The sequence below is a fragment of the Falco punctatus genome (genome assembly GCF_963210335.1).
Source record: "Falco punctatus genome assembly, chromosome: 20".
Taxonomy (NCBI): domain Eukaryota; kingdom Metazoa; phylum Chordata; class Aves; order Falconiformes; family Falconidae; genus Falco; species Falco punctatus.
The window spans coordinates 2,002,979-2,029,934 of record NC_137600.1 but is presented as its reverse complement, the minus strand read 5'-3'; the positions used below and the strand labels follow the sequence as shown (position 1 = coordinate 2,029,934).

Sequence of the window (26,956 nt, the reverse complement as noted above, 5' to 3'; positions counted from 1 at the left end):
CTCATGACAGCATGTTTCACGGCTCGCTTCTGTTTTATGAAAACATATTACTTTCTATCTGAAAAGTTTAATAGAGATTTAATCTCATCCATCTCGTCTTAGAGCCCAAACATCTATCTTTTCCCTCCAAATTTAGCACTTGAATAACACTAAAACGCTGCATGTGTTACAAGTTCTAGGGCAGTATGCAGGCTTTTTCAGTCTCAGTAAGAACCGTGCATGCGTTCCTACAGAAGATTTTAGACCTTTAACATCTGTGATTTTATGTTGGACTTAGAATGTTGTACTTCCCTTGGCTGTATAGACAAGTTTAATGCTTGTCTTCGTCTCTTAACAGTTAGTCAATTAATGTGGTTTCACTGTATTCCTCATAAGTTATAACTTAATGATAATGCTGACTAAAATCAGGAAAAGATGTGTCAGAAATTATTTGGATTTATTGCAGTTAATCCTAGAACTGTTTTTTTGTTAATAAATGCTGAATTTGAATCAGAGTGTCTGTGGGGGGCAGTTTTGGGTAGGGATAGCTGTGAAGGTTTGTATGCAAATCAGTTGAATAATTTTATTTTCTGTTTGTTCTCTAGAAAATGTGCTATGGTTCATGTCAAGAATAAACCGCTGCTGCTGCAAGTTCACATAACCAAAATAGAGCATGCAGCTGCCATTAAGACTTGTAAAGCATAGTAAGCACGTAGTTAAGTCCACGGGATCAGAGTACCAAACTCCTAATCTTTAGCGAGGGCTCGGCTTGGTGGTGGTACACTCTGAAGGAGTAGTTAAACCTCGGTAGATTGATTCTGTTCTTTTAATCTAAGTAAAAACAGGTAGAGTAAGGGGAGCTCTCCAGAACTCAGAGGGAAGTTGTGAATGTATTCCTTTGTGAAGAGGGAGGTAGGTAGAGACATGAGATATGCACAATAAAGCTTGATCCCCCCAAGTTTAAATAAAATATTGTATTTTAATAAAGCATTCAGGAATAAAGGCCGTTTGGGAGCTGCATTGAAGCTGTTGTTAGCTCCCAGCTCAGAAAAAGCACAGAAGACACGCTTTGATTAATACATCAGACTTCAGATATTTCTCATTGCTTGTTTAGCCTTATTCTTCAGTATCAAAAAAAGCCTGTTGACACAAGGGTTGGTTTATTTATAAGGATTATACTTGTTAACTGACAGTTTAAAAGGAATTACATAGGCCTCCAGCATTGATAGGCTAGCATTAAAGAGAGTATTAAGTACTGACCTTGGATTAAGTTAAAAGCCACATTTTCCCTTCCGTCCTATCCATTAGCCTGGTGAAGGGATGGAAGTTTAAATATGCTAGAGTTGATAATCATTATGCAATTAGATGGGTGATGGAAATAAAATTTCCACTGAAAATGAATATAGATGTTTCAAGGGATGGTTGTAAACCACTGCGATCCCAGGGAGATTTGCCACTGATGCTCGTAGCATCGTGGCAGGATGAACGCTCTCGTACACCAGGTGTTTACACATATCTCTTCTGGATTTTATAGTCAGCATCCAAAAATGTTGACAGAATCTCTTCCGTTCACCAAAAAAGAAGTGGAATGAGGGACAACTCTAGCAGGAAGGGTCTTTTTTTAAAATAGTCCTAATAGAAAAACTTTCATGTGAGAAGAAGAAAAAAGTCTCATAAGGGATGTGATTGAGGTCACAGCATAACATAGGACACCACACTGAGCAGGGCAAGCTCGCGGAAGAACATTGTACCCAGGGGTTGCTAAGGGGAATAAAGACAGCTACTGTTAGCTCGGCATCTGTCAGAATCTGGCCTTGACAAGAGCAGCACAGGTCACAGACAAGCAGCTAAAATCGAAAAGGACTCATTTAATACAAGAAAACAGTTAAAAATGTCCTGGCTACTCTTATGCTGATCAGTATTTTGGGTTTCTTTCTTGATGAAACATATTTACAGGGCAAAAATTTTTGGTAATGAAGTACCTCAGAGTAAGGTAGTGTTATTTTTCTCACTGCAAAAGTTGTGTATATTCAAAACCTTCTGTTTCAAAAATGATATAATGTGCCATATTGTCACGTAATAGGATTTATCAGTATAAAGAAACTGAAATGTTTCCACATAATTTTTTTATGTCAGTCGAAATACTTCTTTTTTTTTTTTTGTCTAGCCTTTTTTTTTTAAGTTTGAACATTTTGTCTTGATTAGGATGAAAATACATTTTGACGTGACTGTAAATGAAAATCATATTTGACCATTACTTCCAACTGTCTTTGTGTAGTACCTTCTTACTGCAGTACAGCTGTGTGAAAAGGTCACATTGGCAATGTCTTCTATGATGAAACAATATATGAAGGAGAACTCCTCAGGGGGAGCAGATGACATTAATGGGAAATATAAAATCCTACATTAATATGCTGGAGTTTGGGGGGGCAGGGGGGAGCATTTCTTGTTTGTTTTTTTAGGTATAAAGGACAGCAAAGTACCCCTTAAGGCAAGTTCTTGAACAAGTAAGTTTTTAGCTTACACAAAAAAAAAGGGGGGGGGGGGCACTCAGGAAGGAGGAAAATTTAGCTGAAGATTAATAGGATTTTTCACAACTTTAATTAAAAACAAGTAGAACACATTTGGAAATCTCAACTTTTGGTCTGTGTTCCACTACTCCACTAAATTTTCTGTTCAGACATGACCTGTTTGCCCATGTTGCATATCTGAGGAATATCTATGAAATTCAATTCTGTATTTTCAGATCTTGGTTATATTTTTATATATATATATACACACACACACATATATATATATATATGTATGTAGTGGAAGATCTCCCTCCCTGTCACCAAGTCTAAAACCTGGATTTTTCAAGCCAAAGCATTTACCGTAGCAACAGATACATTTATTTTTAAAATGAAAGAGTAAAGCGTTCTTATAGCAGAAGATAATATGAAGCCTAGGAAAATGTGTGTAAGGAGCATTGTGGTGCGTTATTGCTGTCATCATATCTGACTTACATGCCTGCTTTTTGGTACTGCTTTAGATGTTTGGAAGTTCCAGTCAGGAGAAAAAATTCTGTTGTGCTTGGTACTGTGCCTACATGGAATATCACGTAAGGACAGTCTCACTTGGACATGATGTCTCTGTTTTTCACATGTAAACAGCAAAACAGTCAGATGCTGACTGGCAGGCCTTGAAGTTGCCCAAATCTGGAAGTGACTGTTTCTCCACTTGCCTGTTCTGAGTCTTACAGGGATACAACTCTGTTGATACAGATGAGTTTATTTCCAAAGATACAACGACAGATTTGGACCAGCTCTCTTCCCTACTCGCTCCTGTTTACTCATTACTTTGTCCTTAACTAATTAAATTCTCATTGTATGTTTTTTTAAGTTAGCAAGGTAAGCTCAGTAAAGGCTGAATGTCGCCAGACCTGGACATTGCCACACATATGTGGGGTTCTCATCCCTGAGAGGGGTTATGTTGGAAGACGTGCATTGGTTGAATACTTAAGTGCTTTACTGTTCCAACATTCTAGAAATTAAAACCAATGGTATTTGCCAACTGTAATATTTTCATCATGTCTTCCACAAGAAAAAGGATATTTATCTTTTTCTGTAATCCTGCCTCACCCCCACTGAGCAGCTCCAGGCGCCGTGTAACCTTGGCAAGTGTTTTATTGTTTCTCCATGTTTTCAGTGTTTCTGGATAGAGAAGAAAACAGTGTATTCTGCAACAACCTAAAAATACAGAAACATTCTGAAAGCTTTTTAAAAGTAATAATTTTTCTTTTCTCCTAATTATGATGGTAAATTTTAGTATTTTTATGTGGGTTTGACTATAATATTTGGATGTGCAGTGCAGACTGTTCTGTACCTAAATATTCAAATGGTATTAATATCTTTAGGACTAGGACTTAGGCCATCTCACTTCTGTTGCTGGTTTAACTCTTGTCCCGCTGTGTGACAGCACTCAAAACAAATCCTGTAGATAAAATGATGATAATGTTGTATACTTTCTTCAAAAGGCACTAAGATCTCTGGATGAAAAGCTCAGTGCTCAGTCATGTTACAATAATCATAACTCGGAGCAAGAGTAAAGGGAAATGTGTAGGTGGGGAGACTCTGGGTAGAACCTGGTGCAGATGCATAAACATAAAGGTGGATCACGTGGAACCTTGATAGAGATGAGAAATTATGCTGGATGTGAAGCAAGGAACAAGTTTGTTACGGAGAATTATTTTTTTCTTCTTTTTAAATTACTCTACTGGTTTCCACTGCAGCATTGCTACAACTGCCAAGTGGGATTAGTGAGCTTTGGAATTGTTCTGAGGTGGGCTATGATATTGAATCTCACATGGTTAAGAGCAGGCGAGGTGTAAAAAAAAAAAATTAGAATGGACTTTCTTTCCACTGGTATACCCTGAAATTTGTCTCCTGTCTGTCAGTCTCAGCTGCATTGTTTATCACGTAGTTTTAAGACATTATAGACAGCCAAGGGCATTTTATCTGGGAAGGATTTTTCCTGGCATATAGGGGAAGAAAAGTCTCTAATATTCTTAATCCTTCAAAAAAGATGCATTCCTGAAGGAAGGGAGAAGACCACTATTTGCCTCTGTGTGTTTGTATTTATATACGTGCTTTTCTGGAGACCTTTAAGTGGAAGGATTCTGTGAAGTATCACCGGTTCTGATATGTCGTGGACAGTATAGTACAACATTGTCTAATTATTTGTAAGTTGATAAGACCTTTCTTACATTAAAAATGCCACTTTCCCAAGACCTAAAATAAGCCACAGAGGAAAACTGCATTCCAACTTATTCTTGAGCAGGAAAATTCATCCTTTTAATACTTCCATCGTATTTCCTTGAATCTGGTAAAGCACGGTCAGGGAAAATTCCCACCATTTCAGGGAACTGTAATTTCTATAGTTATCACTCAAGTTTAAAACCGTTAAATTCCTTTCATCCACTGCTCCAGTATAATACTTCAGGATCGTTTTGTTTGTTTCCTCACCCAGACTAGAAAGCAGCCCTGTGCACAGGGAGACGTGCAAATCCGACAGAAGAAATGTATTCCAGTTGTCAGGGTGTCAGCACAAGGCTGGGCAACCAGGGCGTAATTTTTAGCACTGTCACATAATTCCAGGGTGATCCTGGGCAAGCCTTTCTCTACGGGTTTGTTGATTGATAATATTGCAGTATACTACAATTTAATATATGAGATACAAAATGCCTACTGTTCTCTGGCTGAGCATAGTGGAACCGAACAAATAATGGCTAAATATTTGTTTGCTAGATAAAGTTTTGGATTTCTTAGAGGACAGAAGAAAGGTGATGCTAGCTGAAAAAATGTAGTAGTTTAAATGCAGTTTGACAGCATGAATCAAACCAATCTATTTTTTTCTGTTTTTTTTTTTTAAGTTGTTTTCTAATTGTTGTATTTAAATTTTCCCTTGAACAGGTGCTTCCAAATTATAAGTGTGGGGTTCTATATTTTGAAATTTGTAAATGAAACATCTTAGCAATTTTAAATGCTTATTTTGATTTTTTTTGGCTCATAACACCTGCCCAAATATCTCATTTGACAAGTGTAAGAAATGTCAATCTTTGTGAAACATTTTTTGGTGTATTTAAAAAAAATAATTCCCCTCTGATAATTTTTGAATCTGATAACAGCGCTAATGGTGTTTCATGGATTAAATGCTAGTGTGTTCTTCTGTCAAAAACGTGAGTCCTGAAAGGTCATGAGCAGTGGTAAGCCCCACAATATGCTGCTTTTGTCCTTTACCCAGAGATGTGGATGGTACATTGCTCAGAGGACCGTCTGCGTAACTTTTCAGTGGAGAAGATTCTAATAGTGTATGACCTGGCTGGCAAGAAAGATTAAATTGATATCACTCAAATTCCCCATTTGAAATTACACTGCTAAACTCTACTACACTGAACATTTTGGAATTGTTTAAAACTCATTGACATTCAGCATTCACTGACCGACAAAGGATGTAGTTCAGGTGACTAAACAGTGAGGTTGTCACCCAGATGATGGGAGTTTAGATTTTATTAAATAGATGGAAAATATGTTTTCAGTATTTTCTGATGAAAACAAAGCTAAGTCTAGGAGAAAAAAAAAATCGAGTGCCTGGGAATGACTAATACAGGATGAACTGAAATGCCTTTGCTGCTCCTCTTAATTTGCCTTAGAAACTGTTGGACCACTTTGTAGTTCTGCTAGCAAAACCACTAAACTTTTGAAAGGCTTTTCAACTATTTTTATTGTTTGGGTTTTTTAAAATGCATTTCATCTTATTTTTCCATTTTTTCTATGTTCTGTTATATTATTCAGTCTGTCCGCATGAGTTTTTACTCCAGATTTTTTTTCATTGACCTGTTTTAGCTTTGTACTGTGGAAGAATCTGGTTTTTTTTTTCAGGGATGCTTCTACTCTTCAGAGCAAGAGAGGGAACCTGGGAAATTGCAGTAATAGTCTTGTAAAACTCAAGAGGATGGTGAATTCAAATTATGTTTTCTTAATTTTTTAAACAGTGATTTCTAATTACATGACACCTTAGTGCTGCTTCATGAATACTGAGCTTCTGAAAATGTTATTTTTCTCTTGAATTTTCCCCACTGACACCTTCTGCAGGCTGTTACTTGAAATCTTTATATTCTTATCTAAATTTCTGAGCAAGATCTTAACATTACTTTAACCCCAAAATATTAGCTGAGGTGGTTCATCTGGCTTCATAAACAATAGCAGTTTCCGAGTCAAACCACCGACTTCAAGCTTTCTAGTCACTGCTGGAAACCAAAATGCCAGAATATAGCAAAGGCAGCTGCTCTTAAGGGATCATAATGGGTCGATGAGGATTCAAGATCCTGACAGCTAATTCTGACTAGCTTGATAATGGATCTTCTTTTGGTGGGATCGATGACGGGTGTGAGTCTGCTTTGGTTCCTAGTTTTTGTATTTAGAACGTTAGGTCAAGCTACAGATGTGTGTAGTTTAATCTAGAGAGAGATACCTTAAAGTAAGTTCCTTCTTACAAACAAAAAGGCAAATATTATAGAAGCTTGTAGCTGTGAACTCCTGTTGTTCTAGAACATTAGATTCTGATTTGTCAGCATGTTACATCCACCAGTGGTAGGGGAAAGGGGAGGAGGCTAGGATATATGTTTTACATTCGCCTCTTGCTTTATCGTATACTAAAGTACTTATTTTCAATACTGTGACTGAAGAATACGTACTAGCATGAGCAATCACTGCATTTTCACTAATTCTAATGTTAGTAGACTCCCAAAATGTGCATATTAATGAGATTTCAGCTGTGCCTGGATGAATGGTCTAGCTGGTTTTTGAATGAAGATGACACCCCCCTCCAGGAATAAAAAACTCAAAAGCTCCTTGGCTGTGTTTTGAAAGTAGTAAGTTACTCTCTTGACTCCAGAATAATGTTAATGCTGAAACCATTTCAAATTGTTCCTTCCTTAGCTTCTGCATAAACTGAAGAGCTAATTTCAGTAAATCCTAGTCTTAGATGGTGAAAGTTTTCTTGGAGAGCTGTATATGAATGCAGATGTTTTTCTGTCTCTCTAAATTATTATGCTAGCACCATATCGCTTAACTTGAGTTATCCCTTCTGTTTTCCTAATGCATTATTGCCAAAATGATGTCAATGTGTGTTCATTAAGGGCTTTGCTGTTTGTTTTCAGACAGGGAAGTTTTTATTGCAGAGGGACATGCTTTACTACTTTGGGGTTATTGCTGGTTTAATAACAGTTTTTAAAAGCTAATTTTTATAGATAAGTTCTCCAAGTCATTCCATTCCGAGTGTAATTGGTAGTGATGTCCCTATTCGGAGCTTTTAAAATACTTAAATAGCAGTTTTAAGCTTTTGGGAGTATCAAGAGATATTTCACTGGTGTTGGAATTCCCAGTGATTGAAACTGGGACTATTGAGCAGCTCTAGCGCAAGAATTCTTGGCTTTAGTAGTGAAAGAAAACTGCAAACACCTAAAATGGACTGAAGAGAGAAAGTTGATGGACATACAAAACCGTTTTTAGGGTTAAAATGAGAGCTCATTTATGCCGAGTCTCGTTGATCAGGACATGTGGCTTCTGCCACATTGACAACTTGACTTCTGCATGGGTTTCCATCTGATGCCACAATATGGAACATATATAAAAATAATGCTTTTATCTGGCAAGTAGAAACTCTGACCTTTAAATAAAGATTTAGGAAGTGTGAAGACATTTGAAATCGGTGAAGCTAGTCTCTCGACTGAGAAGCGGGGCTGTATATAGGGACTGATATGAAACCCTTTAGAATAGATAGAATTTTCCTGTTGACTTCAGCAGTCTTTTCAATTAGGCCCATGATTAATTAATTAAGCTGGCTTTCAAACAGCTAGACATCTCCAGGCACCTTACAAGTTCTTCTAAACTGTGAGTTGTCAGCACAGAGATGGATGGGATAGTTTGAATAACGAAAGGCTGCTGGCTCAGTAGCAGTACAGTTGCAAGAAGCTGTCTGGCTAGCCTGCCTGCTAGGGCAAGGGCAGTTGTGATTCACGAGTGTGATGTTTATGTAGAATATTTTTGGGAAAATGGTGAAAGGCAAGATTTTTTTCACTCCTTCTTCCTCATATAGAAACTTCTAGAGCATTTGTACTTTAACTACATTTGAAATTGACATTTCATGTTATGCATGTTAAACATGACATGTCTAATGAACTCTTTAATGGATGTTCTTTCTGGAGGCTTCAGATTTCAATCCCATGTAAGGTGATTCATTGTATATGATGAACAATTTTGGCTTTTGGCTATTCTTAAGGGAGAGAACTTCATCTGACAATAGTAGTGACTCTCCTATCTGCAGGCAAGAGCTGTAGGTCAACATCTTTCATTTACAGAGCAAATGTTCATCTGTGAAAATACCAGTCATGGGAATAAACTAAACGAAACCTTCAGGACTGCAGAGTACCAAAGCTAGCTATTTTTTTTTTCTAGTCTAAACTGTCAAGGACTTTAACGTCTCTGCTGAAGAGAGGTGATAGCAAATTTTTGCAGTGCAGAATTCCAACTCCAGAAGCTACCTTCCATAGCAGTAAAGGAAGGGAAAGAAAATGTCATCTCCCAAGTATAACAGCTTCTTTGTTTTTGGTATCAGGTAGCGCTGGGTAATACTCCATGGCATGGGTAAAACATTTTAATTTAATTTCAAATAATAAATTAGTTGCATTTACTCTAAAAGATAAACAAGTTGCATCATTAGATTGCAGGATTTGTAATAATCTGTTTTCTTTTCTTACTTTCACTTTGTGTCGCCCACCTTCATCTGTCTTTTTTTGTCAGTTTGTTGCAACTCCTGTGGTGCCTGGACAGCTAGACCTTTTTATTTGGGAACTGAATTTTGTGTATGTGTCTTAATAGTTTCATGAGCAAACAAAGTTGATCCTCGCTTGCATGGTTTTTAGGTGGCCATGATAATACAGATGATGATAAAACATTTATTTCTGCTTGCATGTTTTTTTGGTGGCCATGGTAATACAGATGATGATAAAACATTTATTATTTCAGACACATGATGCACTGTGCCATGAGTTTGTATGTTAGACTGTTCTGGAAATTGTTGTGCCTTATCTTTAATAATGAAAGATACGTCAAACTTGATCCTAATTATAATTATTTTTCTAAAGCAACATAGAACTATGCCTGATGAGCCATCCTAGCTCTGGCTCTAAATGTTCAGAATTAATTTCTCTGTGACTTTGTCATGCTTGCCGTGTATTTGAACTAAACAGAGATCTTATTTTCTAGTCTTGGTATGATATAAAAGGTTTATCATTTCTACAGTGCTGCTTCTGTATGAAAATCTCATTATGTATTTCAAAAAGAATGCAAGCAGTATGATTTTCAGGAAGTGTAATTGCATTTGGAGCTGAAAGGTAGCTGTCTTGTAACATCTGACCTTCCTAATAGGCTGGGCAGAACACGTAATGGATACTTAGGCTTTAATGGTCTTGGAGGACTGAGTAAAGGTGATCTTTAAATAGGGATCCTATGTAGTGATTGTACCAAGGATGTATTTAGCATAGGCAAATTTATAATGGAAAACCAGTGCCTCCCCCCATATAAAGATTTCTAATAAAAAAGCAGGACTGAAATATGTAGTGTGGCAGATGTGGGGTTTTGCCAGGCCCATGAGAATGAGCACCTGAGGCTTGAACCAAGAACTCGAACAAAATCAAAGGGTGTTTGACCACTTAACATAAAGATGGAGGGGGGGGATATCAGGCCTCACCATATCAAATTTTTGTCACTTCATTGTTGCCTGTAGAAACTTACAGTTTGAACAAAGCCATGCTTAATGTTTATTTGTGTTCATTATTACAATAATAATTTCAGAGCTGGTACCTGTATTTAAATTGTCAATGTTAAGAACAGAGTTATGATTATCCGCTCATTGCAAGAGAAATACATCACAAGTTAAAATGCATTTTAGAAAAAAAAAGCAACGGTATCTTTGCATTGGATCACGGTTTTATTCAGTCTAGTGAGCTTTTCTTTTTGGAATTTTTGTGTTAGGCATTTCGTTCTTTAGGGAACATACGAATGTATATGAATGTGAGAGTAATGATATTGCAATTATCAAATCACAGATTGATTAAGTGAATGAATTCCCTGTGATTACTGGACCTAGCAAGTATGTCGCTTGGGCGAGGGACATCTCTGCTAATTTTAAAGGCAGGAATTTGTGGAAAGTGTGGTGCAGTGACATAATGGGTGGTACCCTGGTCCTTTCTGTCATAACTCATGTGATTTCCAGCAAATTGCTTGATGCTGTAAGTGATATTTGTAATGGCTAATGTTTGTCACTGAGACTAGTCTTTGCTAGGCTCGTTTAATAGGCAGTGGGGAATGCTGTTAATTGCACTGTAAAGCGAAACTAAGGAGGTGATCTTAACAGGGCTAACATCAGCCTTTGTGACTTGTGTACACCTTACGTGTAGAAGGGTGATTATAGGGCTATTCTGCTTCATATGGATCTGGCGAGGGCTGTTGCTTCTCTGTAGTATGAAACTGAAGGCCAAGAGTATCACAAACGTAGGTAAAAGCTCTACGCTAAGTAGTACTCTGTGTACTCCATCTGTATAAATAACTGTAAGCTGAACGGGTTGGTGTTCATTTCTGTTACCTTTACTACTGAAGCAACGAACAATGTCTAATATTACTTATTTAAAACCTCCCTGGAATGTTAACAGCCAGCAGCTCAGAGGCTTGAGCTTTACTAATATCAGCAAACCTTCCGCATATGGGAAGTACAAGCACTTGGAGATGTATTGTATGCCACATGACAGAGAGACTGCTTGACATGTATTTTATTTTTAAAATGTCACTAGCTGAAAATTAATCAGACCCGTAATGCATGTTTGAATTCATTTATATTGCTGTTGGAAGCAATATCTCAAGAGCCTCAGACAGATGTGTGAATGCTGTAAGCAGGCGGTGTTCTCGATGGATTAGAAAATGCTTCAGAACACCACCCCCACCTCTCCCAATTCCTCTCTGCCTTTGCCTGCCTGACCTTTTAGTACAAACTGACGGTTCTAATATGAGGAAAGAAAAAATCCCCACAATACCTGAAGTCATGCCTTCTGCTACCTTCTGGACCTCCTCTAGCTTAGTAACATTTGGATTTTTTTCCCGCGAATACTACTGGTGACCTGTACCTATTTGTGTAGCCTGTGTGACCTCTTGTTGCGGCTCTACCTTAAGGAGATACCTAGTGTAATTGAGTTTCCTGCCTAGAGAAACGATCCCATCTGCTAATAGTGCACAATAGTAGGAATTGCTATTTGTTGAAGCCCTAGAGTTCATACTTGTCAGAACTGTAAGCATAGCAGCCGAGTTGGGCATGATCATATACAGTGCAAAATTGCAGCAAATCGCTCATTTGGCCCCTTTCCAGCATTGCGGGGTCAGCCTGCACATGATTTCCCTGTGCTCCTCAAAGGTGAGGGTGGAGGAATAGCTCCCCTCCTGGGGACTGTGTTTTTTAAATCATCAAGGAGTCATATGTGTGTGCTTTAATTTGTAGCCTTGCTTAAATTATGTGGAGTCCTTCAAAAGGGAAAAAAAAATCAATTTGATTTTGGCAGCTGTCTCTACAATGCCTGCCAATCACCATAGTATCTTGGCTATTTTTAAGTCTCCTGAAATCAGTCTGCATTAAGGCAATAGCTGTGCTTGGATTTAAGCCCAGGACTCTATCAATATAAAATGATTTGTTGCAAGTTTAAAGATGCTTCATCCCTATTCTCTCTCTTTTCATTTACATTTTAAGCTTTCATCAAAATGTGGATCAACAGTACTAATAGAGCCTTTTTTTCCTCCATCCTACTTCATGCTTTCTCCAAAGAATATCCGAGACTGTGCGTTCTTAACCTCTTTCTGACATGAGGGTCTTTAGCTTTCTGTTTGGATAAGAAGGACCAGTTTGTTCACTGAAAGAACCTGCTGTGAGTCTTGCCAACTTTGTACCATCTGAACGTTTTCCAGTAAAGTTCTGAGGGACAGGAAATGTGTGCGTAAGGAGTGATCGGAAGCGAAAAGGAGGGACGTGAAATGTGTGTGTTTAAGAGTGATCAGCAGCGAACAGGAGATGATCCTTCATGCAATAGTTAGTGGAAATAATAGTTAAATCAGAGATTTTGTTTTCCCCGGTTTAAGACCCCCAGGTTTTCAAAGCGCCAAGTGTCTTAGACTGGCCCTTCTTGGTACTATTGACAGACTAACTGTAGATGTCTTCAGGACACTCGCCTGTTATCTGGAGTTGGGATGATGTTTGTGTTCCAGTATTCTGCATAATGTGCTAGAGGTCACACTCACAAGGGAATAGCGTGGGGTTTTTTTCCCCAGTAATCGAGTTTCTCATCACTAATCTTGCCATTCACCTCAGTCATTTCAAACTTGCATGCAATCGTTGGGTCCGTCCGTACCGGCTTTGTTGCTCAGTGAGATTTCCCCTAGGGGAGACCTGTACTGATACTACAGTCCATGCTGTGGAGAACTGCAGACAATTAGGTATTTTAAATCACTTTGTTGTGATTGAGTATAACAGTGTTGTTAGATTCAAGCTTGTTTTAATAATCATCATCATAAAAAAATCAAGATAACGTTCATTGCTTCAGCTTCTCTTTAGTAGAAGCATAATTTCCATTTATGTGTTTTCCCAGTTTTCAAGGGATTTCCGTGGGAACCACCATCATATGGAAGAAGGCATTTGTCTTCTGTGACATAAAGCCAATGATTCTGTCAATCTCGGTAGCGTAATCCTTATATACTATGAAAAGTATTAGCTTTCTTTTCTCGCAGCTCTCCAAGGAACTGTGAGAACTGTTAAGAGAAAAGGATATTCAATTAAATATGGACCATCCCTTTACAGATACATTTAAGAAGTATTTACATATTTTCATGTACTAAACTAAATCATGTACAAACACTAAAATTATGGTTTATTTCTAGATAGCAGCAATGTCCCACATGAATGGGGGTGGTACAAAAGAAACCTTTCTCCTTAATACCCCGCCTATCCCAGATTTGTAACGGCCAGTTCCCTCTGCCTGAAGAGCCCTGCTGCTTCTTACCCTTCTCTTTCCCTACAGCTGATCTATGAATAGCACTCTGTGCTGAGGTTATCTGAGGTGTGCTAGTTGTTTCTTCTGTAGTATTTGCCATCAGCAGAATGCAGAAGTGTTTTTCAAACCTAATTGCTATTGGCATCCCTGTTTTATAAACAGTCGACTGCATCAAAGCCAAGTGACTTCCCTGAGGTAAGGTGCAGGTATGAATTAGGCCCCGGTCACTGGTTTCCCACCCAGAGCCCTGCTGACATCCATCTACGGGGTGTGTTGCTTCCCTTTGGAAGAACTAAACACCCGTCTCGGGGCTACTTAATGTAGTTTGGGTTTACACCCACCGCTGAGGCCTGACTATGTCTCCCTTAGTGTGTATGTACGGCTAAAAAACTTTTTTTTTTTTTTTTTCATAGTGCCAAAAATACCAAAAAGCTCATGTCGCAGCCTGCTGGGGTTTGGGGACAGCGGGAGTGGGTGTCCGTGTCTAGGGTTTTGGGGGGGGGCAAAAGCTGTCGGACTGTTATGGGTGGAGTGAGCTTAGCTTGGCACAAACTGTATCAGTACTACCTGTCTGTGCTGGAGTGTAGAGCAAACTGTCCTGGTACCTAAATCTGTATTTCATCTTGGGAGAAACTGGAGGGAGTAAATGGGAGCAATAGCTGGGTACCCACGTCCTGGAGTGGGACACAGAGTGAGCAGATTGACAGTGTAGACTATTGGAGTTCTCCTAGGGGAAAGAGAAAGAACCTTCTCAAACAGAAGCCTGTATTTTGGCTTTTCTTCTGAAAATTTTTAAGACATGATCACCAAATACCTTATAAAAAAATAAAATCGAAACTTTAAACCAAATAAAACCTGCTATTTAATCTGTGACAAAAAGATTGGACAGTATATTCCTTCAAGCTGCAGCTTTACTGGCAATATTTCTTAAAAGCAGCATCACTTTGTGTCTTCTAGCTGAATCTGATTTCTTATACGTATATGTAATTTAAAGCAGAACTGGTTGATGCTTTCTGTATAAGGTAGTGTCTTGAAAAAAATAAATCAGTTTTCTTGCCTGTCCTGTCTCAATATATGCACTGGGTACTGTATAAGTAAAAATTGTTGTTTGTTATTCCATTCTTTTTTGCCTTCAAGGCATGTTGCAGTAGCATTAATGCCTCGGGGGGGGGGGGGGGGGGGAAGTTAATTCTCATTCATTATTTAATTCTTTAAAGTTTCATAATTTCATGAGATGCCTAATTTGTATAATTTCTGTCCTTTCTGTGTGCATACCTCTTCAGGCTGTATCACTGTTTTCACTTGTGGCTTAGCATTTTGAGCTCTTTAGTTTATCAGCAGCATAAGGAAAATCTTCCTGGAGACATTCCATCAAACCCATTTGTTGATGAAGGAGGGAACATCTTTTCTAATGCTTTAAAACAGGAGCCATAAATTTTGAAGTGAACTTCCAGTGCCTTTATTAATAGATAAGTAATTTTTTTAGCATCACCCTGACCTGAGTAGGTAGAAGGGGACATGTTGGGAAGGTGAATGCTGTGAACAGAGAGACTGACAGGATTTAGAGAACATTTTTTTTTTTTTGCTTTGCTCCTTGATGTACTTTGTGTGGGGGTGTGAGTGGGAAAAAGAGAGACGTGAAAACTCTGTGGTTTGGGTATAACTGAGGGGTTCGCTGGCTAACTGGAAAAGGAGGTTGCTAGTTCCTTCTCTGTCAGTCCTATAACTTGAGTTACAGTCGTTCTGGATTGCCTTTCTGTGTTAAGCTTTGTGGAGTTGGCACAGCTGGTACTTGAGTGCAGCACGAATCTGCTACTTAATAGTGTCATTTGGCGCAGAAGACGATGCGTGTGGTGCCTCTGCTATCCTGCGAGCTTCCTCCGGTTCCACAGAACCACAGTGTTTCTCTAAACCTAAACCACAGATCTTCCAAAAGCCCGGGGCTGAGGCTTGCTCCAAAACCAAGATGTTTCTTTGGAATTCAGTGCATTACATGTAGAGGAATGCAATATGCTCTTTTGAGAGGCACTGCGAAGGATGTTCTGGTGTATTCCGTACTGGCTGATATCTAGTCACTTCATACAGGGCCATAACGCCTGCTGCTGCTGTTCTGTGTAGTTGTGTGAAGCTAGTTTAGAAATGCTGACTTCTGCCGGCAGAAGTACCGTTTCACGGGATGGTTAATGCTGCAGTAACTGTTGTGAAATGTTTTGTAGGGAGAAAAAAAGATTGCGTTTTTCAAAGCTCCCTGAGAATGCCTGCTTTGAGAACAGTGCTCTTCTGTTCTGTTCTTATTTGACTTTTTTAAAAATTGCCTTGAATTAATAAGATGTGTATAGAAAGGGGAGGAAAAACAGGTACCCACCAACTGTTGTCATAAAAGTAACCAAAAGAATCAGTGTGATGATAAAAGTGTCCAATTACGATGCTGTGCTGCAGAACTAATAAAAAAGATATAAACAGCATATAACCTTGAAATGAAATACATTCAAACGTCAGGCCTTAGCGTAAGAAAAAATAGTTACTTGGGCTTTGTTCCAGACAATTAAATGTTGGGTTCTAATTGCTAGGAGTATATATAAGAGCCAAATCTCCAAATCCAGCTGCTCCTTTAACCCCACAAAGTTCCTGCTGACAGCCAGTGGGTGTCCTTTCATTTATCACAAAGTTATTTACTAACAATATAGATTCTTCTGTGCATGGGCTGTCCTTTGTGTCAGTGGAACTCCGTTGCACCAAGAGAGACTGTTTGGGTTCAAGGACTTTTTTCCTTTCTTTTGCTGCCTGTATTATGAAAACTCCGTATTAGGCGGTAGCTGTTGCTAAAATTGGTATTTGGTGCTGTGGACCACCACAAAATCTAGTTTTAATGCTTGTCAGATACTGCAGCACCTGTTTTTAAAAAGAAACCTTTTTTTTGTCAGTGTGAAGTTTAATAAAGTGTTTACTATATAAATACCTGAAAACTCTGATCTTGGTAGCTAAGACTCTCTTGTTTTTTTCCTAAAATTGATTGCATTGCAGTGAGCAGTCAAGGCAGGCAGTCTGAGGCGGCTTCAACCCACTCTTTAACTGAGATGTTATTCCTCTAATAACCACATTTATATTCAGCTTATGCATTCCTAAACATGGGTACTGAGGGCAAGTTTATCCATTTTATCTGTAGGAATAAAGTTTAGATCGGAATGCTCTCTAGGACTTTTCATATGATTCTAAAGTTTTATCTGTAATCAAACAATTAGTTTTAAACACTTCTTACACGGGATTATTGGTTTCTTAGCGATGCTTTAGGTATCTCTGTCTGATAATGGTAAGTAGATACGTCTCAGTGCTATCGTGTCACCTGGTTAGAAAATAAACTGTTTACTAAAAGTAAATGCAACTTTTAATGATCACCTCAGTACTTAGTATTTTTATAAATATAAAATTTGCCTGTAAAGGCTGACAGTGCAGAGCTCTTCCAGCATCCAAATGAGAAACTATGTCTTATAAAACCATCAGTGTGTGGGGCTGTAGGTCACGCTTTGGGAAGGTAGGGCATAGGAAAGGTGATTCCCAAACGTGACCTGCTGAGAAATGGTGTGTCAGGACAATATATGGATATCTTGATTCTGAACATGTGATCTGTCAGTGAAATGTGTTTGTTTCTGATGTAGAATTTGGCAGATGCTTCCCAGACTGTGCCATAATTTGTGAGTGGATGAGCTAAACTGAGAGTCAGTTGATTCTTACAGAAAGCATCGTGAAATCTTTTGAAATAATATTGTTTCTTTGGTCAGGGAGAAATCTTGGTTCTTTTTGTTTCACTTGAAAACTTTCCCAAATTGAAGAACAGCTGCACAAACACCACTTGGTGTCTATTTGGCAAAAAATACTTTGGTTCCACACTTTTTTCGGTGCAGTCAGAGATCTCTGACTCTGCCTTTTCTGCTGACTTACCAGGTCATTGCTTACTATCAACAAAGCTTCAGGCTGAGTCTGACACGCAAGTTGTATGTTGATGGACCGTATTTATAAGTATTATAGTGTAGCTGACCTCTCGTACGTACATCTGGTTGTATGAAGATAACAAAACTCATTATCACACCTTACTGTCATACACCATAAACCAGTATAATTCCCATGAATTTGACGTATATTAATAAAGCATGAAAGTGAAACCTTTGCCTCCCTGCAGTGTGTTCAAAGGTGTGTTTTTTTCCAAACATAGGAAGGTAACACAAAGGGAAGAATAAGGATTAAAGCAGATAGCGACTGAGTTTTATTTTCAAGTTGCTATTGGAGAATAACAGCTTTTAGGTGAGCTTCTGGACTTCAGGCTGTTATTTTTATATTATTCAACTGAATCTGAGGTAGGGACATGAAAGGTAAGTTACCTGGGAAAGACAAGCTAAGAAAAGTTGGATTGGGACAGTGCGAATGAAAATAGATGGAAAGTAGTAGAGAACTTGTGATATTGATTTTAGGATCATTTGAATTTCATATGTATAATGAGATAGATGGTGTGAATAGGAAGGAGGAAAAAAAGGAGTCTAGAAGATGAGAATATTTAAATGCAAAGCAATAACTTCTTAAGGAGCAATTGAATCTTAATGTCTAGCATTGCTTTTTATTTGAAAGCTGAAGTCTGTGCCTAACCTAAGAGCAAATCTTACTGAAATTACAATCTTTGTAAGCTATTTCTACTCCTGTTAAGCTGTACCAGCACTGAGGAGGAAGATTATGAATTCCTCAGGACAGTGAGGAACTTAGATTAAATAAAATGCACAAGGAAGATAAAATAGGTTTTCAGAATTATAAGGTAGTGATTATTTTATTCTGGCCTTGGAGATTAATTATGCAAATCATCGTGACTACAGGACACACACGAAACCTTTGAACTAACTCTTTTCTGAATGCAGTAATGCAGATTTTAGTAGTTGTGTCCACGCGTATTTTGCTGACTATTCTGCTTAATTCTGTTTTCTTGATGCTTTCACATTTCAGTGCTGAATTGAAGCTGGGTATTTTTCATATAAGATTATGCCTTTTACTGATAACAATGTGTCACTTTACTAATAGTCAGTAACCATATACATATATGGTTTATATAAACTCAGAGGTATTGCATATGCCAATTGATACACGTTCCATTCCGCCAGTGCTGTATTTTGATAGCCTAAAAGGATTACTGTGGAAATGAAGTTTTAATGTATTGCTAGTTAAGCTAAAAAATCATTGGTCTGCTTGTGTGTGTTAGACTTGCGGCTCTACAACTAAAAAGATTAAAAAAAACATGCAGCTCTGCTCAAGGTGCACTTCTGGATGTACAGGTCTGGGATCTTTCTGTAGCTTTGCCATAATTAGTTTTGGGTTAAACATATTTTCCTTATGATGTCAGTACTTGTTGTCTTACTATATTACAACATTATCGTTACTTCTTCAATTAAAGGCGAGCAAGAGCTATGCTTTCATGTGAATTCACAGTGCATTCCACCACAGCGCTTTACTTTTGATTTAAGCCTTGGGCTCTACTGTAATATAAACATTTAATAGCAGTGTTAAAATGACAGTGCAAAGGTGAGCAAAAGGGTAGATGCTTTGGAAAATTGAAGTAGAAGGTCAGGGAAAAGATGAAAGGATTGGAGCTCTTAGTTTAATTTTTTTTTATTTATTTATTTCTTATAAATCTAATGTAAGTGTTATTGCCTGCTATGGTCACATTAGCCCAAATGCTGATTTTTCTAATTAAACTGCATGCTGCATATGGCAGCTCGGGTTTTGATGAACTTCAAACTCGGCTTTTTCTTTCTCAGCATTGTATATAAAATAAACCTAGTGTGTGTTGATACAGTTGTGTCTCTTTTTATGTTTACGGTGGCAATAGCAGACATTTTTCTCTTTGAAGTAAGCAACAGCTTGCAGATCCCGTGCTTCTTGTTTACCAGATCAAATGAGTAGCAGTAGTGATAACTGCCAGTCATCTGGTACCTGTAGCGTGCTGGTCACTGAGACTGAGGCTTTTCAGAAAAGCAAAGCGATGTCTGTGTACCATAAATAAGTCACTGCTGTAAAGATGGCTGGAATTTGGAAAGTTTCAGCTTTTTAAGCCTTTGAAAATTTTAGTCTATAAGAATCTCTGTACTTCAGTTGTCTTTTGAGCTTGTTTTTGTTCAGCTGTAGTTTGAGTTAATTTTTCTGTTAAATAAAGTATTCCCTAAAACAGAGTTTTAGAAGAATGAAAACGGTCATCAAGTTCAGGCATGCTTGCTGAAGAGCTTCAAACAAAAATGAATGAAACTGTACTGGCTTTTGATAGTTGGAATAGACAAGCATCACTTTTTAAAACAGAAAGGGATTAAAACGAAGTGGGAGTGTTCTAGAAGTCAAAGTGGAAATAATGATAAAATAAGAAAAACAGTATTGCTTTCCCCTCACATTTCCCATTCCGAATTTTTATTCCAAAAAAGAGATTTTGTTTGCAAAGAACTTGCAGGATATTATTTTTTTTAAAAAATGCTTCTTTTTCAAAGGTTGCTCTTTAATATTTCTGCCCCTTTTACTGTATGTATTTCTGACATCAGCTGACACTGGCACTGTAAGTGCTTGGTCTGTTACTCTGTTGCATGCAGCACCTAGTGCCGTGTAGTTTCCAGTTCCTAGTCAGACCCTTTAGACTTTCCCAAAATACGAGCAGTATTTAAAAGAAATCTATTGAAATAGCAAATCTAAGATTATCAAACCCCAATAATACGGTTGGTAAAGACCTGGGGAAGTTTCTCTTTTGGTATGACAGATAGTCTGAAAAATGTCCACAGCTTTCAGGTTGTGGGATTCACCCCCTTGCTGTTAGTCAATAGCAGATCTTGTCAGTGAAAAAGAAAATAAGGCTCATTTAGCTGTTGATAGTGCTTAATAATAGGGTAAGTTTATAGTATTGTAACAGTCGGGTTTCTTGGAAATTAGAATTGTTTCCAACTGTTTTCAGGGTGTCCCTGTATTAAAATATAGCATCATTGGTAGTGTTCTGCTTATTCGTTCTGCCAGCCTGATAGTAAGGAGGTGTAGGTAACTTTCTGTGGTGGTCCAGGCTTTACGATTGCATGCTCCCAAGTCTACAAAAAGAGGAGAAAGCAGGTGTCAGGCTCGCACTGAACTTGCAATTTCCCGCTGAAGTCTTGAGGCTGCTATAAAGCTAAACATGATCTCTCCCATTTGATAGGCAATATTCTTCTTTCTGCTAGTCAAGTGTTAGAGGAGACATAACAGATCCTCCAGCCTTTTTCTTTGTTGGATGTTCACAGTATTTTCCATTAGCATCGGAGGGGTGATAGATAGTCTGAGAATTCACTGAAGCAAGGAAATGAGAAAATGAAAGAAGTTAAAAATTACAGGTCTTGATTTTACTGCCCAAAAGATATTCTATAACTCACATCCAGTTACATACCATTTCCCAAACATAGTTCGGTATTTATACCAGAAACAAGCTGAAAGTATCCGGATGTGGAATTTTGATTTTAGTCCATTTCTAAGGCATGTCGATAGTTAAACAGTAGTAAAGATCCTCTTTATTAACTAATTGCAGTTCACTTCAAGGGCTCACAATACAGTAAGGCCACTGGTATTTTCCGTACTCCTGTTCCCATTCTGCCACTCGGTAGCTGTCAGCCTCATTAGTATTTAAATCAGTTCATGAGTATTTTGGCTTAAATAAGCTTTATTTCTGATGAATGTAATGCCATGATTTTATGTCTTTTTTAGAGTCTTTAGCTTAAAGTAGACGAGCTTATGATAAATACTGCAGATGTGTTAGAAGTTGATTAAATTAGTAGTAGAAATGGACAGTGGGCAGATAGGAGGAAAAATGCACAGATGAGCAAATTCTGGATTTTTCAGCTCTGTTCTCAATCTTTGTTCATGGATTCAGTCTACTGTCAAAAAAAAAGTATTAAAAGACTTTTTTTAAAACTGAGGATTAGCAGGGAGGGGGAAAAAAAAAAAGATTTTTCCCCTACTGTAAGAAGTGAGCGTTCTGTGGGCAATTTCCCGTGTCTTCTAATATAATATATTTTTGATGTTAATCAGGAAAAAAGGTGTAGGAGAAAAATTAAACTCAGAATTCCTCTCCGTATCCCCCCAAAGAATAAAAAATAAAATTAAAAAAACCAACCCCAAAAGCCTTTAAGACCCTTCCTTAATAAGATTACTTAAAAAATGCATGTGGCTCACTTTAGCAATGGGTGAGATGAAATTATGATTTAGAAATGCATAAATTGCTTTGCTTTAAATACTTAAACTTTGCTCAAAACGGCTTTTTGAAGTTCAAAATAAATTTGGTTGCCCATCTGCTATCAAATCCCCATGTTTCTTGAGAGTACTGAGAACAGAAAATACAAATACCTGTTTATAGCCAACCTCCTCTCAAAAATTAGAAGTTTTTTGCAAAATGTCTGATCTGTGGCCACATTTCTACCATCCTGCACAGGAATGGAAGATGACCTTGACGGAGGTCAACAGAGCAGAACTATATACCCTAAGAATGAATTTGAACTTAGAAGCTCCACTAAAAACAATGTGTCACCTAGAGGAATATGGAATTATTATCGAAACAACTTTACAATAAGCAAGTGCCTGGCAATTAAATATTATGATAGTGCATTATTCCACTATACTAGCTTTAAATAACAAAGAGAGAATTTTGGAAAAGAGGGCAGATGTTATATCATCATCTCAGTTGTTTGTATCTGAGATACTTTGGGACAAATTATCTTCTCTTCTGTCAATATAAATCTAGAAAACTTCTCTAAATATAGCAGAGTCAATCAATCTGTTCCCTTCTGCTGGGAGAGCAGAATTTGAACCACTTTTGTCCTTGTTGTGTCTGTGTTGTAAATGGTTTACCTGAAAAGGCCTTTTCCTTGAAGAAAATTGTTCTGTCTTTCAGTTATCCCTACAGTGATGTAGGCTCCATAAGCAAGGCCATGTGCACACATACTCATTACCCTAAAATACTTGGGTTTTAGTGTCAGCTTTTCACCCACCATATTTTTTGGAAAAGAGGCAGGCAGCGTTAGTGGAGGTGAACTGAAATAACTCGGTCATCCTGCATGTGGGCCTCTATTGAGCAGCGGCTGATGATCACAGAAATGGTGGGGTTGATTCTCTGTGGTGGACGAATAGTGACACGAATCTAAGCTTTACAGAGACCACCGGATCCATTTGATCTGTGACTTAAGCCAGGATCTACTCTTGTACTGATTTACAAAAGCTCTGGAAATAGACCAGTCAAAGATTCTTCAAGCCTTGAAAAGAGAACGTTTTGAGGGGGCACCTGGAAGGTACAGATGAAATCCATAGTAGGCAATGACTCTTCACGGTTGCTGGTGACCTACAAGGTCATCAAAGGAAACCGGTAAGCGGGCAGTTCAAAACCATGTTGCCATGAAATGCTATGGATGCCAAAATAAAGGAAAGGGAAGAATTTTTTGGAAGAAAAATCTATTAGGTGCTCTTCAGCCCAAAGGTAATACCTGTTCAGAATGTCCCTGAAATGCAAATCACTGCTGAATATATGAGTACGCGTACTCTTACCTGTTATATAAATACAGAAATCTGAACTATATATAAAATACATTTCTAAATATATTACACTTTTCTGTAGAAGATCGTTACTGAGAACTAAGTGAAGCTGTTGTACCAAACGATGTGAATTTGTTTTATCCAGTACAGCCTCTTTCATTTAAGACCTGAGCTGATTAACACCCATGCACAGCTGTGCGCCTCCCTTTGTGTTTTTGCAGCAGCACACCTCACACCCGCTGGATTTGATGTGCTAGTGATGCTCCCTGGCTACAGCTCCCAAGGACTTAGAGTTTTTGTCATTAAGAAATCTCAGAATCTCTTGATAATTTCCACAGCAGTTCTGCATCTGTATGGAGACTAATATAAATTATTCACATGTGTATATACAGTATGTATAAATATATACTTTATATGGGCACATAGTATATAGGAAGTACTGTACTTGTAATATACACTTACTGTAAATTACAATTCTTGTGTATAGCGGGTTTTTTAGGCTTCTTAAAAATTAATTAATGTATTCTGGAAAAGGTTTTTTTCTGTGTAATTCTCAGTACCTCCCTTCCCTAGTCCATGCTAAATGGAGGAGCAGGGATCTTTGGTGTTCGGTGAACAGTTTAAGCATCTAAATTGGGTGAGAAGTCTAAAACGCTGGAGAAACACCTACATGCACATGTAAATAGGTTATGAAACTGTCAAAGGCAAAATATAACCAGTTTCAAGGTAGCTTCATAAATAAATTTAATGGGCTGGATGAAGTAGTTGCTTAGAGCCTCCTAAGAGACCTGTCACCTCAAATACCACATGCAAAAAAAAAAAAAAAAAAAAAAAAAAAGAGAGAGAGAGAAGGAAAATGGAAAAGGAAAGAGAAACCCTTTCACATTGTGAAGCATCCCACTCACGACAGTGGGAGGAGTTATGGAGTTAGATACTTACATAAAAAAATAAAGATGTCGGAATCTGTTCTGAAATTATTTACATACATCTTCCCTTAATGAAAATGAATGACTTGTGTTTTGTGTAGATGTGCATAAAACACTTCATATATCAAACACCACACTGAACAGTCTTGTAAAGTAAGAAAACATATAAGTTATTACCCAAACAATAGGTTATATATTACTGACTCTGTAACAGTAATAGAAGCCCATCGATCATTGGACAGGCTCTAAGACTTTCTCTTTTTTTTGATGGATGCTAAGTGAAGCAGACCCGGGAAAGCAGCCCTGAGTCAAGTAGCTGCTTAGCTAAATCTTCACCATTGTCGGCAGCAGTAGGTCATAAATGGATTTATTCCAGTGTGATTCTACTTATCAATATTTTACTGATTCATGTATACCAAAGGTTCATACATGTAATCTGGTTCCTTCTCCAGTCTGGTTGTTACTCGAGTGCCTGCTGTGGTCATAATTTGAGTTTTATTAACAGTGAAACTCCGTAATAGACAGCCCTTGACTGAATTGTTGCAGCCCAGTTTAATTTTTAGAAGACACTTGAAGTGCAGAAATCTTTTCAACTCTTCAGATTCAAGAGAAATTGCAAGCACAGCTGATGTCTATAACAGGGTTTCTTGCACTCGTGCATGTGTACATATGTGTGTTCATATTTACAGGAGTTATATGCAGGAAAAGAAACTTTGATCGAATCACAAGAAGTCTGAAAACATTGCCGATGTTGTACATCCTTAGTGTCATAGGCAAACCTGAAAATACATCTTGTGTTTGGAGACCAGTTCTGAGGCAGTGCCTACAGGCGGTGACTGAGCCAGACAGAGGTGGTCATCTCGGTCACCTGTCAGGGAAAACACCATGGGAGTCTGCTAGAGGTTTGCTTTTTTCTAGGGACCTTGGAAGCAGAGATCTTGTGCTGTCTTGTGGTTGAGTAGTGAGCCAGTTTGGGTTTCCCTTCTTGCACTTTTGTCTCTTGTCTCTTTGTCTTTTGGATCCAGGAATTTCAAAGAAATGTCCTCTCAGCAGATCTTGTGTTAGGCTAAAATAATGTTGTAGGACAAGATAATGTGTCATTGCACCTGCAGTCTGTGGTGGGTGGACCCTGCCTGGATACCCAGTGCCCACCAAAGCCGTGCTGTCACTGACTTCCTCAGCTGGGCAGGGGAGAGACAATTATAATGCCAGGGCTTTATATAGAGATAAGGGCAGGGAGATCACTCCCCAGTTACTGTCACGGGCAAAACAGACTCGACTTAGGGAAATTAGTTTAATTTATTGTCTATCAAATCAGAGTAGAATAACGAGGAATAAACCCAAACCTTAAAACACCTTCCCCCCCGCCCCTCCCTTCTTCCCAGTTTCTCCATCTCCTCCCCACCAGCGGCGCAGGAACGGGGCACGGGGCTGTGGTCCCTCCGTCCATCACACACTGTCTCTGCCGCTCTCTCCTCACGGGGAGGGCCCCCCTCACCCTCCCCGCTCCAGCGCGGGGTCCCTCCCACGGGAGACAGCCCCCCACAAACCACTCCGACATGGGGGCTGTAGTTCTTCCCGAATGGCCCCGGCGGGGGGTCCCTGCGGGGTCCCCAGCCCTGCAGCAGCCCTGCCCCAGCCCGGGCTCCTCTCCCCATGGGTCATGGCCCCTCCGGGCACCCCCTGCCCTGGTGTGGGGTGGGATCCCTGGTGGGCTCCACGGGTTGAGGAGTCTTCATCATGGGCTGGGGGCACAGCCTGTCTCGCCAGGAGCTTCATCACAGGCTGGGGGCACAGCCTGACCCTCTGTGGGCTTCATCACGGGCTGGGGGCACAGCCTGTCTTGCTGGGGGTTCATCACGGGCTGGGGGGGGGATCTGCTCCCCTGTGGGCTTCATCACGGGCTGGGGGGGGGGGGATCTGCTCCCCTGTGGGCTTCATCACGGGCTGGGGGCACGGCCTGTCTCGCCGGGGGCTTCACCAGGGCACCCCTGCCCCCTGCCCTGCCCCGGGTGCCTGCGGGGCGGCTGCTCTCACCCGTTCTCGCTCCTCTCTGCCGCTGCGATTGCTGTCTTGCAGGAGCTTCGTCCCCTTCTTAAATCCGTTATGCCTGAGGTGCTGCCACCGTCGCCGGTGGGCTCAGCCCTGGCCAGCAGCGGGTCCGTCTTGGCTCCGTCAGGCCGGGGGAAGCTGCTGGCAGCATCTGACAGAAGCCCCCGCCGCAGCCCCCGCTGCCCACGCCTTGCCACGCAAGCCCAGTACACAGTCAATACTGATGATGTGCCTGGAGTCATCGAGTAAAATGAAATTTTGGAATCAATTCCAAGTGTACTCAGCTGATGCAGCCAGCGGGAATCCCCGGGTCAGGCTGCAGGTCGCGCAGCAGGTGGGATTATTTGGTGGAGAGAGCGCGGTCGGTGCCACTTTAGGAAGCAGATAAGCCCATTTTCAGTGACAGAGTTTGAGAAATCTCTTGAATGTATGGGCACCTATACCAACAACGTTTGAGAGTAGTATTCTCTAGGGAAGGCATTTTTTCCCTTTTGAAAAACTGATTATAAACAATCAAAGTTTATAACAGGGATCATAAAAAACCCTGTTCTTTGATAGTCGGTTATGGTGGGAAAACAACTGAAAAAAATTACAGTCTGAGATGTTTGCTCATCAGTTAATGGTGGTTTAAAACTTTTGCTTCAGTGCCTGTTTATCATAAAATTGCAGTAGGAAAGTAGCTTCTTAAATATAGGTTGCTATGGAATTTTTGTAAGAAAGAAGCAAATTGAAGTGGCTAGGAGTGCAGAAAATACACGCTAGACGTAGGACCAAACATGCAACAAACTGAATCTAGTGTGTTCCTGCATTGGGG

The 26,956-nt window shown here is 39.3% G+C and overlaps 1 long non-coding RNA gene across 1 annotated transcript; it reads left to right on the top strand.

The window, feature by feature from the left end:
• On the top strand, positions 1-26,956 carry LOC308055859. The gene is made up of 2 exons (XR_013924626.1): positions 1-25,813; positions 25,875-26,956. It is a non-coding gene; the product is annotated as an uncharacterized lncRNA (long non-coding RNA).